This window comes from Triticum dicoccoides, chromosome 6B (genome assembly GCF_002162155.2).
Source record: "Triticum dicoccoides isolate Atlit2015 ecotype Zavitan chromosome 6B, WEW_v2.0, whole genome shotgun sequence".
Lineage (NCBI taxonomy): Eukaryota > Viridiplantae > Streptophyta > Magnoliopsida > Poales > Poaceae > Triticum > Triticum dicoccoides.
The window spans coordinates 697502743-697513079 of NC_041391.1; positions in this window are offsets into that span (position 1 = coordinate 697502743).

Genomic DNA, 10337 nt, shown 5'->3' on the forward strand with positions numbered 1-10337 from the left:
ATCTTGGATGCGCAAGGTTACTTACCTGGCAAAAGGGTCAAGTTAATCGCTCGCGGGTAAAGTAGCGCACCTCTCTAGAGTATAATGAATTGTGGCTTGTCACTCCCTGACCAGGGAATGATCTGCGAACACAGTGGAAAAGGAGTCTATCGAAGATTCTAGCAACCTGTGAAGTCTGATGACCACATGTTTTAGGTAAAACTTAATTCTCCGTATATTTTCCAAAATTATTGTTGAGACCTATTTAGAAACAGTAGTAGCTATAGTGCATTTCCACCTCACAATATTTATGGACTTGTTGAGTACCTCTTGTGCTCATCCATTGTATTCTAACCCTCTCTGGACTCCAAATATTTGGAGGAGATGCCGAAAGACCCCAATAGTACTGGGGAGTACTTCTACGAGGAATTATAACTTTCCGGAGGTGCTGAAGGAGTTGATTATGTTATCACCTATGGAGCTGACAACTGAGGAGAAGACCTAGGACAACAAGAGTAGTGTAGAAGTAGTAATAACAACAAGACCGATCATGTGGAGCATGATTTGAACTAAATAAGTGATCACATGATCAATAGTGTACCCCACATTTTGGCACCAGTAGTTTGAACCATTTAACAATGGAATTAGGTTATAATAATGTTTGTAACATAAATGGTGGTTTGGACCCGCTATGTTTCTTTTGTTACACTCGGAGGGGTATAAGGTTCATGAGTGGTGTCTTATGGGTGTTATATGAATGACTCGCATACAACACCATGCAGTGGTATACTGGGTCACCGCAGTGTCGGCCGCCTACTCCTTGGTGAGCCACCCGGACTCCTCGATACCGAGCCAGAGAGCCTTGGCATTCTCATGACAACGGCGGAAGTCCATCTTCGCCAAGGCCAATGACCAGCGAATGGCATCTCGGAGGAGGTTGTCCTCCGGCTCGACGGACATGGACCTGCAAGACCTGTGGCATGAGCGATTAGGACCTACCTCCACCGCCTTTGCGTGCCATCTGCCTCACATGGCATGCGGCCCGTGCGTCTGATTTAATCGTCTGTCTCCGCTGGCTCAGCAGTGCGGAGGGGGAAGGGACACACGAGGAGGGCGACGGACTTGGACGAGTGTGGACCACGACGAGCTGACGCACTCAGGCATGGAGGCTCGCGGGTGACCGAGGGCGGCCCGGAGCTCGTGACCCCTCCGTATCCATCCAAGATTCTTTGCCGTATGTGATTTTTGTTGCAGGCGGCAAAGTGAGCCCTTTGTCGTCTGTATTTTTCCGCAGACAGCAAAGTCTATTTTTCCATCAGTTTTTCTTTGCCGCCCGCTAATGATAGCAAACCCTTTCTTTGTCGTATGCCCGATGAAAAGCTGACGGCAAAGACGCCCCCTGATGGCAAATTAGTTGTTTTTCGTAGTATGGCCTGCAGAGTGCGAGCTCCTCATCGTCTGGTGCGTCACTTGATTCCTCCGCCAACAACATGTCCCGGTCAACGGTTCCGCCTCACCGTCGGAGCCGGCCATGGTGCCACGTGGATGGCAGCGGACGGAGTGGGAAAGGAAGGTGAATCACTTGATTCCTCCACCAACACGTCCCAGTCAACAGGTCCACCTCACTGTCGCAGCTGGCCATGGTGCCACGGGGATGGCAGCAGACGGAGTGGAGTGAGAAAGGAAGCGGAGCGGATGGGAGTGAGCTAGGGATTTGGTCCGTATGAGATTTATGTGAGGCGGGTCAGGCCGGTGTGAGCTAGTCCGGCGTGGCAGGTGTGTACAGTTCACCTCATATCCACCCACATATGGGCTGGGTGTCAGGACCTAGCTAGTTTGGGGTGCGATCTAGGGATTTGGAAGAAGAGGATTGGGGAATTTCTGCCCAGATCTCGAATATAAATGTATGTGTACGAGTTTACTTGGCCATCATGGCGATTCTTAGCAAAAACGATATTGCTGGAGCCAGCCACAGCTCCACTGCTTTATAGGCGATAGGTCCCGGCAACGGGGTGAAATGGTACAGTAACAGATAACGGTAAAGGTACAGTTCAATCTAACGGCTAGCGACGCACGGTAGCTGCGAGGAGCTATCATAGCCGTCCATCCCTTCTGAAGCGTTTTCTCTTGATCTGCTACAGCTAACTAAAACTAATCGACTCCTAGTTCAGTCCTGACATTGCTCCCCTCTTGAGATTTGACGTGTCCTCACGATGATGTTGCTTCTCGCCTCCATGTGCGTGTAGTGGTACTGAAGAACTCGGGGTAAGTGTACTTGATGAAGTCCGCATCCTCCCATGTTGCATCCTCAGGTGGTAAGTTAACCCATCGAATCAGCCACTAGACCACTGGTGCATTACGCCTAGGAACTTGACGAACTTGAAGCACTTTTGCTAGCCCCATTTTCACTGTACCGTCCGCATTCACCAATGGTAGATTAGGGCTTGGAATGGACTTGTCCCCTATGTGTTTCTTCAACTGACTGACATGAAAAACAGGGTGTATTTGCACTATATCTGGTAACTGTAATCTGTATGCAGAATTGCCCACTCTTTGTGTCACCAGAAAAGGCCCATAGAACTTGTTCTGTAATTTCAGTGCCCTCTAAATCCAAATGCAGCTAATCTATAAGGTGCCATTTTGAGGTATATAGGATCTCCCACTTGAAAAGTTCTTTCACTTCTTTTGGTGTCAGCAAATTTCTTCATCCTATTCTGAGCCAACAACAAGTTCTCTTTCAGTTGTTCCAAGATTTGTTGTTTGGCTGACAGAAAGTCTTGTGCCTCTGGATCATCAGGACCAGGAATGGCCAGCTCTGAGATTAATGGTGGAGGAAAACCATATAAAGCCTGGAAGGGGGACATCTTGATTGTTGTGTGGTAGGTAGTGTTGTACCAGAATTCAGCTAGAGATAACCAAGAAAACCATTTCTTAGGTGCTGAAGTTGTCATGCATCCCAAGTAGGTTTCCAGGCACTGATTTACTCTCTCAGCCTGACCATTAGTTTTTGGATGGTATGCTGTGCTGTACCTCAGTTCTACTTTGAGTGCTGCAAAAATATCTCTCCATAGTTGACTAGTAAAAATTCTGTCCCAATCAGATATGATCATCTCGGGAGGGCCACACAGTCTAATTATATTATCCACAAAAGCTTGAGCCACACTGAGTACTATATAAGGATGAGACAAGGGAATGAAATGTGCATATTTAGTAAACCCGTCTACTATTACCATGATCACATCCTTTCCATGAGAACTAGGAAGACCTTCAACAAAATCCATTGATATATGTTGCCATGCCATGTCAGCTACAGGAAGTGGTTCTAGTAACCCAGGCTGCAGACAGTTTTCATGTTTTGCCCTCTGGCAAATGGGACAGGCAGCAATGAAAGCTTCTACTGTTGATTTCAATCCAGGCCAGTAGAAAATGCTTTTTACTCTTTGGTAAGTTGCTCTTCTCCGAGAGTGACCCCCTATAGGAGAGGTATGCAGTGCTAGTAGCAGTTTGTTTCTCAGCTCAGGAATATTGGCCACTAAATTTTTTCCCTTGTATCTTATAATGCCAGCTATAAGGGAATAATCTGATGTTGTGTGGTCTTTCTTCAGTAGCAATTTCTCCAACAACTGTAGGATTTCTGGGTCCTTGTGATAATTGTCAACAAGTTCTTCTGCCCACACAGGAGTAGCAGAAGAGATGGCCATGCATTTGGGGAGTAGCCTTGACAATGCATCAGCCACTTTGTTCTGAATTCCTTTCTTATATTGGATGGTGAAATTAAATTCCAATAATTTCATCATCAACTTATGCTGAAATCCTTCAGTAATTTTCTGGTCAGTTATGAACTTTAGTGACTGCTGGTCTGTTTTTATAATCAACTCTTTGCCCAGGAGATAGTGCCTCCACCTCTTTAGAGCTTCCAAAATGGCCAAAGCCTCTTTTTCATAAGTACACAGAGCAGCATTTCTAGGGCAGAGTGACGAACTGTAGTAATATATAGGTCTTCCTTGCTCCATTGACACAACTCCAATACTCTTACCACAAGCATCAGTTTCCAACACAAAAGGTTGTGTAAAATCTGGTAGAGCCAACACAGGAGCAGATGTGAGTGCCTGTTTTAGTTGTTGGAAAGCTGTACTATGCTCAGATTGCCAGGAGAAGTTGCCCTTTTTTAACAAGTCATGAAGGGGTCTGCATATCACACCATATCCCTTAATAAATCTTCTGTAGTACCTAGCCAGACCAAGAAAACTTCTTAGTTTAGTTATGTTTTCAGGAATTGGCCAATCTGCTATAGCTGAAATTTTCTGTGGGTCTGTTGCTACACCTTTTTCAGAGATAACATGACCTAAATACTCCACTTGTTGTACTGCAAATACACACTTGGACATCTTTGCATATAGCTGATTTTCTCTGAGCAATTCCATTACCAGTTTGATATGGTCCAAGTGTTCCTTGAGAGACTTGTTGAATATTAATATGTCATCAAAGAAAACCAGTACAAATTTCCTCAAGTAAGGTGCAAAAATGGTGTTCATCAGTTCCTGAAATGTGCCAGGAGCATTGGAAAGTCCAAATAGCATAATCAAATATTCAAAATGCCCTAGGAATGTTCTGAAGGCAGTTTTTGGTATTTCTTCAGGTGACATTCTGATCTGATGGTACCCAGACCTTAAGTCCAACATTCTGAAGTACTTTGCTCCATGTAGTTCATCCAACAAATCTTCTATAATTGGTATAGGAAATTTGTTTTTAATGGTGAGAGCATTGAGCTTTCTGTAGTCTGTACATAACCTCATAGATCCATCTTTTTTCTTAACTAGGAGGACTGGTGCTGCAAAAGGGCTTTGACTGTGTTTTATCAAGTGTGCAGCCAGCAACTTTTTAAGTTGCTCTTCCATTTCCTTCTTTTGGTGCTGAGGTACTCTGTAAGGCCTGACCTGAGGTGGTGTAGCACCAGTTACTAGAGGAATTTTGTGGTCTAAAGCTCTCTGTGGTGGTAGTGTTTTTGGTTCTTCAAATAGGTCTGCATATTCCAACAGTAACTTTTGTATTTGTGGAGGAGTTTTGAAATCTGCAGGAGCATCCATCAGTATATTATTGATTTGACAGAGAAAAACTTCAGGTCCCTTTTCCACCAGTTTGTCCACTCTCTTTGGTGGCACTTCTTTCAGCTTAGCAGCAATTGAGAACATAGCCGTAGACACAGTTTGTTTCCCTCCATGAGTAAATCCAAATGCTGTGCAGGTATGTCAAATGATACTGGACTTACAGCAGTAAACCAATCATATCCTAGGATAACATCATGGCTGGGTAGAGGTATTACTCTGAAGTTGTGAGACAGTGTAAATTTAGCTATCTGAAATTTACATTTAGAAACCACTGCATCAGATACTAGTATACCCCCTCCAGCTACTAAAATGTTTCTGGGCTTAACATGCAACATGTTGCAGTTAGCTTTAACTGCAAAATCCTGATTAATTAAAGAAGTAGTACTGCCAGAATCAAGTAAAGCTACTGCCCTTTTTCCACTAATATGTATTATCACTGTTGGAGTTGGCACTGCCAGCTGTTGTCTCATTGCAAAGGCAGATATGAACATAGCTTGATCTCCTTCAGATACTGGTTCCACTTGCTCCTCAAACTGTTGTTCTTCCACATCATAAGTTGTTTGCTCTTCTATTTCTTGTTGCATGGCATGTACAGTTGGCACTAGTTTGCACTTGTGACCATGCACCCACTTGTCTCCACACCTCCAACACTCTCCCACTTTCCTTATTTTTTGTGTATTGTTAACAGGGATTTCAGCTTGCCTGATAGGTAACTGTTGCTGAGGGGGAGTGATGTTCTGCTTAGGAGGAAAACTGCCAGTTGATTTCTGATAGTAGTTGCTATAGGGAACAGTATTTATTTTGGGAACTGTTGATATTGGTGGGTGGCATGGCTCCACATCTTTAGCCAACCAATATGCATCAGTTAGTGTTTGTGGTCTCAAGGGTCTGATCTGGAATTTGATGCCATCTCTCAATCCATTGACATAGCATCTGACAAACCAAGATTCTCCCAGCTCTGGATTTTCTTCCTGGACATCAGCCATGAGATCTTCAAAGAGCTTTGTGTATTCAGATATTGTGCTGTTAAACTGTTTAACTGAATTGAACTTTTCAGTTAAATCATAAGAACCCTGTGGAGTGAACCTCTTGGTGATTTTTGTGCAAAATTCTTTCCAGGATACTTTCTTTTTTAACAATCCTGACCTCCTCAACCACACATCTGCTTCCCCCATAATGTATAGTTGTGCCAAGGAAACCTTATATTCTTCTGGTGCTCCAGACATTTGGAAGTATTTGTTACACTGCCTAATCCAACCCACTGGATCTTCACCCTCAAATATAGGAAAATCCATTTTAGGCCCTTTTGTCAGAGATTTCATGAACTGGCACTGCATGTCCTGTTCATAGGTTTTTGCATAACCCTGCCATAACTGCCTATCTCTGTTTTGCTGGAAATGTTGCTGAAATGCAGGGGTATAAGCATTGTGCCTAGCTGTCAGTTGTGTTTCTAATGGGCTTGCTTGCTCTGTTCTGCCCTGCTGATTAAATCCAGGAGGTGCTGCCGGTCTACTAGTTCTGATAGGAGGTAAGTTTTGCATCTGCAACTCTTCCAGCTGTCTTGTTTTCTCTTTTTTTTGCTTGTAGTTGCTTCTTGAGTTGTTCTGTTCTGAGCATTTGGCTCTGCATTTGCTCCTGATGCCCTGTTGGTGATTTCGGAACTCGCTGTGAGCTGGAAGGTAAATCAGTTGCCTCTCGTTGTATGGGGTTCTTCACCAATGTTTGCAGCATTGCATTAATTGTGGAAAGTTGTTTGCCCAGATCCAACACCACTTGTTCAACATTCACAACTTGCACTGAAATTTCGCCCTGTTTGGAAGTGACATAGTGAACATCATCGTGCAATTTCGCCATATCAGCCTGCATCTGAGCTTGATCTTTCTGTAAAACTCCAAAATCCTCACGCAAAGACAACAACTCTTGGAGATCTGCCTCGTCAATTGTCTTTGCGCGCCCCATCACCTTGATCTGAAGTGGGGCTTAGGAATTTTACCACTGGATGTCCAGCAACCCTTGCTCGACTTCAGATCCTGCCGCCGCCACGATCCACGCCTCCAAGGTACACGGATCAGTGCTTGGACGCGGGATTTTACCGATCAGGCGATGTGCCCGATCAACCACTCCTGCTCGACTGATCTGTACCCGAACAATCGCCGCCGCCAGCGCCTCCACACACCGCCTCCTGACTACAGCCCCGACACCACGCCTCTTGTGAAACGCCGCCGATCAAAAGAATTAGGGTGGGGATCTTGCTAGAGAGAAAAATTCGCCCCGATTTCACTCGCTTCCGCCGAGGAACGCCTGCTCATGATACCAATTTGTCAGGACCTAGCTAGTTTGGGGATGCAATCTAGGGATTTGGAAGAAGAGGATTGGGGAATTTCCACCCAGATCTCGAATATAAATGTATGTGTATGAGTTTACTTGGCCATCATGGCGATTCTTAGCAAAAACGATAATGCTGGAGCCAGCCACGGCCCGGCTGCTCTATAGGCGATAGCTCCCGGCAACGGGGTGAAACAGTACAATAAGAGATAACGGTAAAGGTACAGTTCAATCTAACGGCTAGCGACGCGCGGTAACTGCAAGGAGCTATCATAGCCGTCCATCCCTTCTGAAGTGTTTTCTCTTGATCTGCTACAGCTAACTGAAACTAATCGACACCTAGTTCAGTCCTGACACTGGGTTTCAGTGGTGCTGAACAACCTGGACATTTGGGCTGGCTATGGGGTGGGTGGCAATTTCTTTCTTGACAGGGCAGTCACTAGGCTGCTCACGGGCGTTTGAGCTTCCGGTTATAGATGCTCTAAATGCCCTTTGTTTCTCCATAAAGCACAGTAAGTAATACACAATGGTATTCATGATGTGCGCGGCAAAACAAAAAAGAAGAGCAAATGTTATGGTCGTTGTGACGGTTTGATCCCCTGATATTCACATGGAAATATGGATACCCTGCCTATATTAGATAATGGAAACTACATCGTACACATTGTTTATAGGAATTTGAGCACTAGAGGTTTCTTCAAAAAAAATAAAGACTCTCGCCGCACAGCAAAAAAACAAACTAATCAACCATGTCTGTCAACTTTCTTTTTGGTGATATAAGAGACCATCATAACATGTGATAAGCTCAAGGTAGTACCTCCGTCATTCGCTGATGATCTAGAACAGACGCGTCATTTTTCAGCAAGCGTGGAAGGTCAGGTGATGCTGAACGCCACGGTGGATGGAACCTTAGGAGCCAGATGTGTCAAGGCCATCTCTCTCGCGTAACGGCACCTCTCTTCGTCTTGCAACTTGTGCTTCTTCTTCCTGACGAACCATGCTTCCAACTTCTCCAGCACGGGCGTCTCAAGTTCCAACGTCTCCAGCACGGGCGCCCTTGTCAGCATAAAGTAGAGGAGCTCCATCAGCTCCGATTCCCCGCTAAACCCTTTGATTGTGATATTGTGGAGCCTCGCAAACGTCAGATCCTCGGGCCATGTCATGTTGAGCTCACTAGGTTCCTTGAGCTTGCCGAAACCCTGCATGGATAAGCTGGCTAATATGAGAACAAGCATGGAAAGGTAAAAAAATTCTTGACATGTTCGGATGCAAAGTGTGTAGAAATAACAAGTGTGCAGCTTACATGTAGCCAAAAATACTCGAGCAAGGGAGTTTCTTTAAGGAGATAGGCAAGCGAGCAAATGCTCCCTTTCCAAGATCTCACGAGAAAGAATACGATTGTCTTTAGATTAGCAAACCTGAAAATGTTCTGCAGCGCACGAGCTACCTAGTAAGAGTAAAAAAAGAAAGAGATAATTCAGCATGTAGACAGTTTCCAAAAATGGTCATGCAAACCAAGGGGTAGAAATATTACATACTTGTACTGGCGCAGGACACCGCAAGATCAGCCCTTCCAGCTTTGGAAGCTTAGGAAGTGCGCTTATGAAGTCTAAAGGGCATCCATTCTTCTCCATATAACAAACACGGAGTAGATGAAGAAATGGTGCATATTCATACTCAATAATTACCTTGTGCCCCATGTACTCCAAATACTCAAGGGCATCAGCTTTAATACAGACACTAATTAAGCTATTGCAGTTAATAACAACCAACGTCAACAGTTGTGGTTGAGCAATCGTCAAACAAATCAATTCATGGCAGTATTCTAGTGTCACAGTCTTGAGAGCACAACAGCTAACCATAATAGCTGGTCTCTTGAAAGCTTAGAACATTCCCTTTCAGGACAACAGTGCGCAAACTTAGAACATTGATTTTTTTTTTGCCGAGAGCTCCTCTGATGTTTTTTTTCGCTGAATTCTTGCAAAAAGCTTGAACATTTGATGAAGTTTCATGTCCCCAAACTGCAGATTTTTTTGACATTGTTTGATCATGTTTTTCTTTTTTTTCAAACTCGGGTGTACCTACACTCAGAGAGTAGAAAAGCTGGTCTCATTAGATTTGTGTGTGGTGATGGGATTGCCATGATGTAGGAGTGCGAACTAATTGGAGCAAAATTTATGTCTTCTCTGTTTAGCTTATAATAAATGATCATATCGGAGTATGAAAGGAAATTTCCACAAGCTTATAATAAATGATCATATCGAACTAATTGCCAATACGAACTGGCTGTGGATCGATTTCTATTTGCACCACCCAAGATTAGCTGCAATAGGGGATGAAAACCATAACAGGCACCCTCCAGCTTTTGGACTGTAACAAGCAGGAGCTCTGCTTTTCATTGAAGAAAGGGGAATTGTCAGTAAATATCCGTGGAACAATCTGAGACCATATTAATAGTAAGCTTATTTCTAAGACCTAACTTTCAAGATATGGTTCCACCTTCCATGTAGGAACTCACAAGAAGCAGAAACTGATGAACCTTTTAGCAAAGTATTTGCTTGGTTTGTTAACTTCCCTGGTTTTGATATATATAATGATTATATGTTGAAAAGATGTAACGTCATCAATTTTGTTGTGTTGTGTAAACATCAGCACCACAAGCGTGAATACCATTTCTTAATGCGGGGAAGACTCTGCCTTTATTACATTGAGCTGAACATGAGCATAGAAAAGTATGGAGTTGTGTAACTCCGGATCATTATCTCTGTCTCTAGATGATTGTTTCGCAATGAAAAAGTGGCAATTTAAACTGCGGAAACCTTCCCCGGCTATTCATCTAGCGCGACGATGGCATGTCGTTCAATCCGCCGAGCCGCAACGGCGCATGCATGATCGTGATGCTGCAATTATGTCAGCGGCGCATCG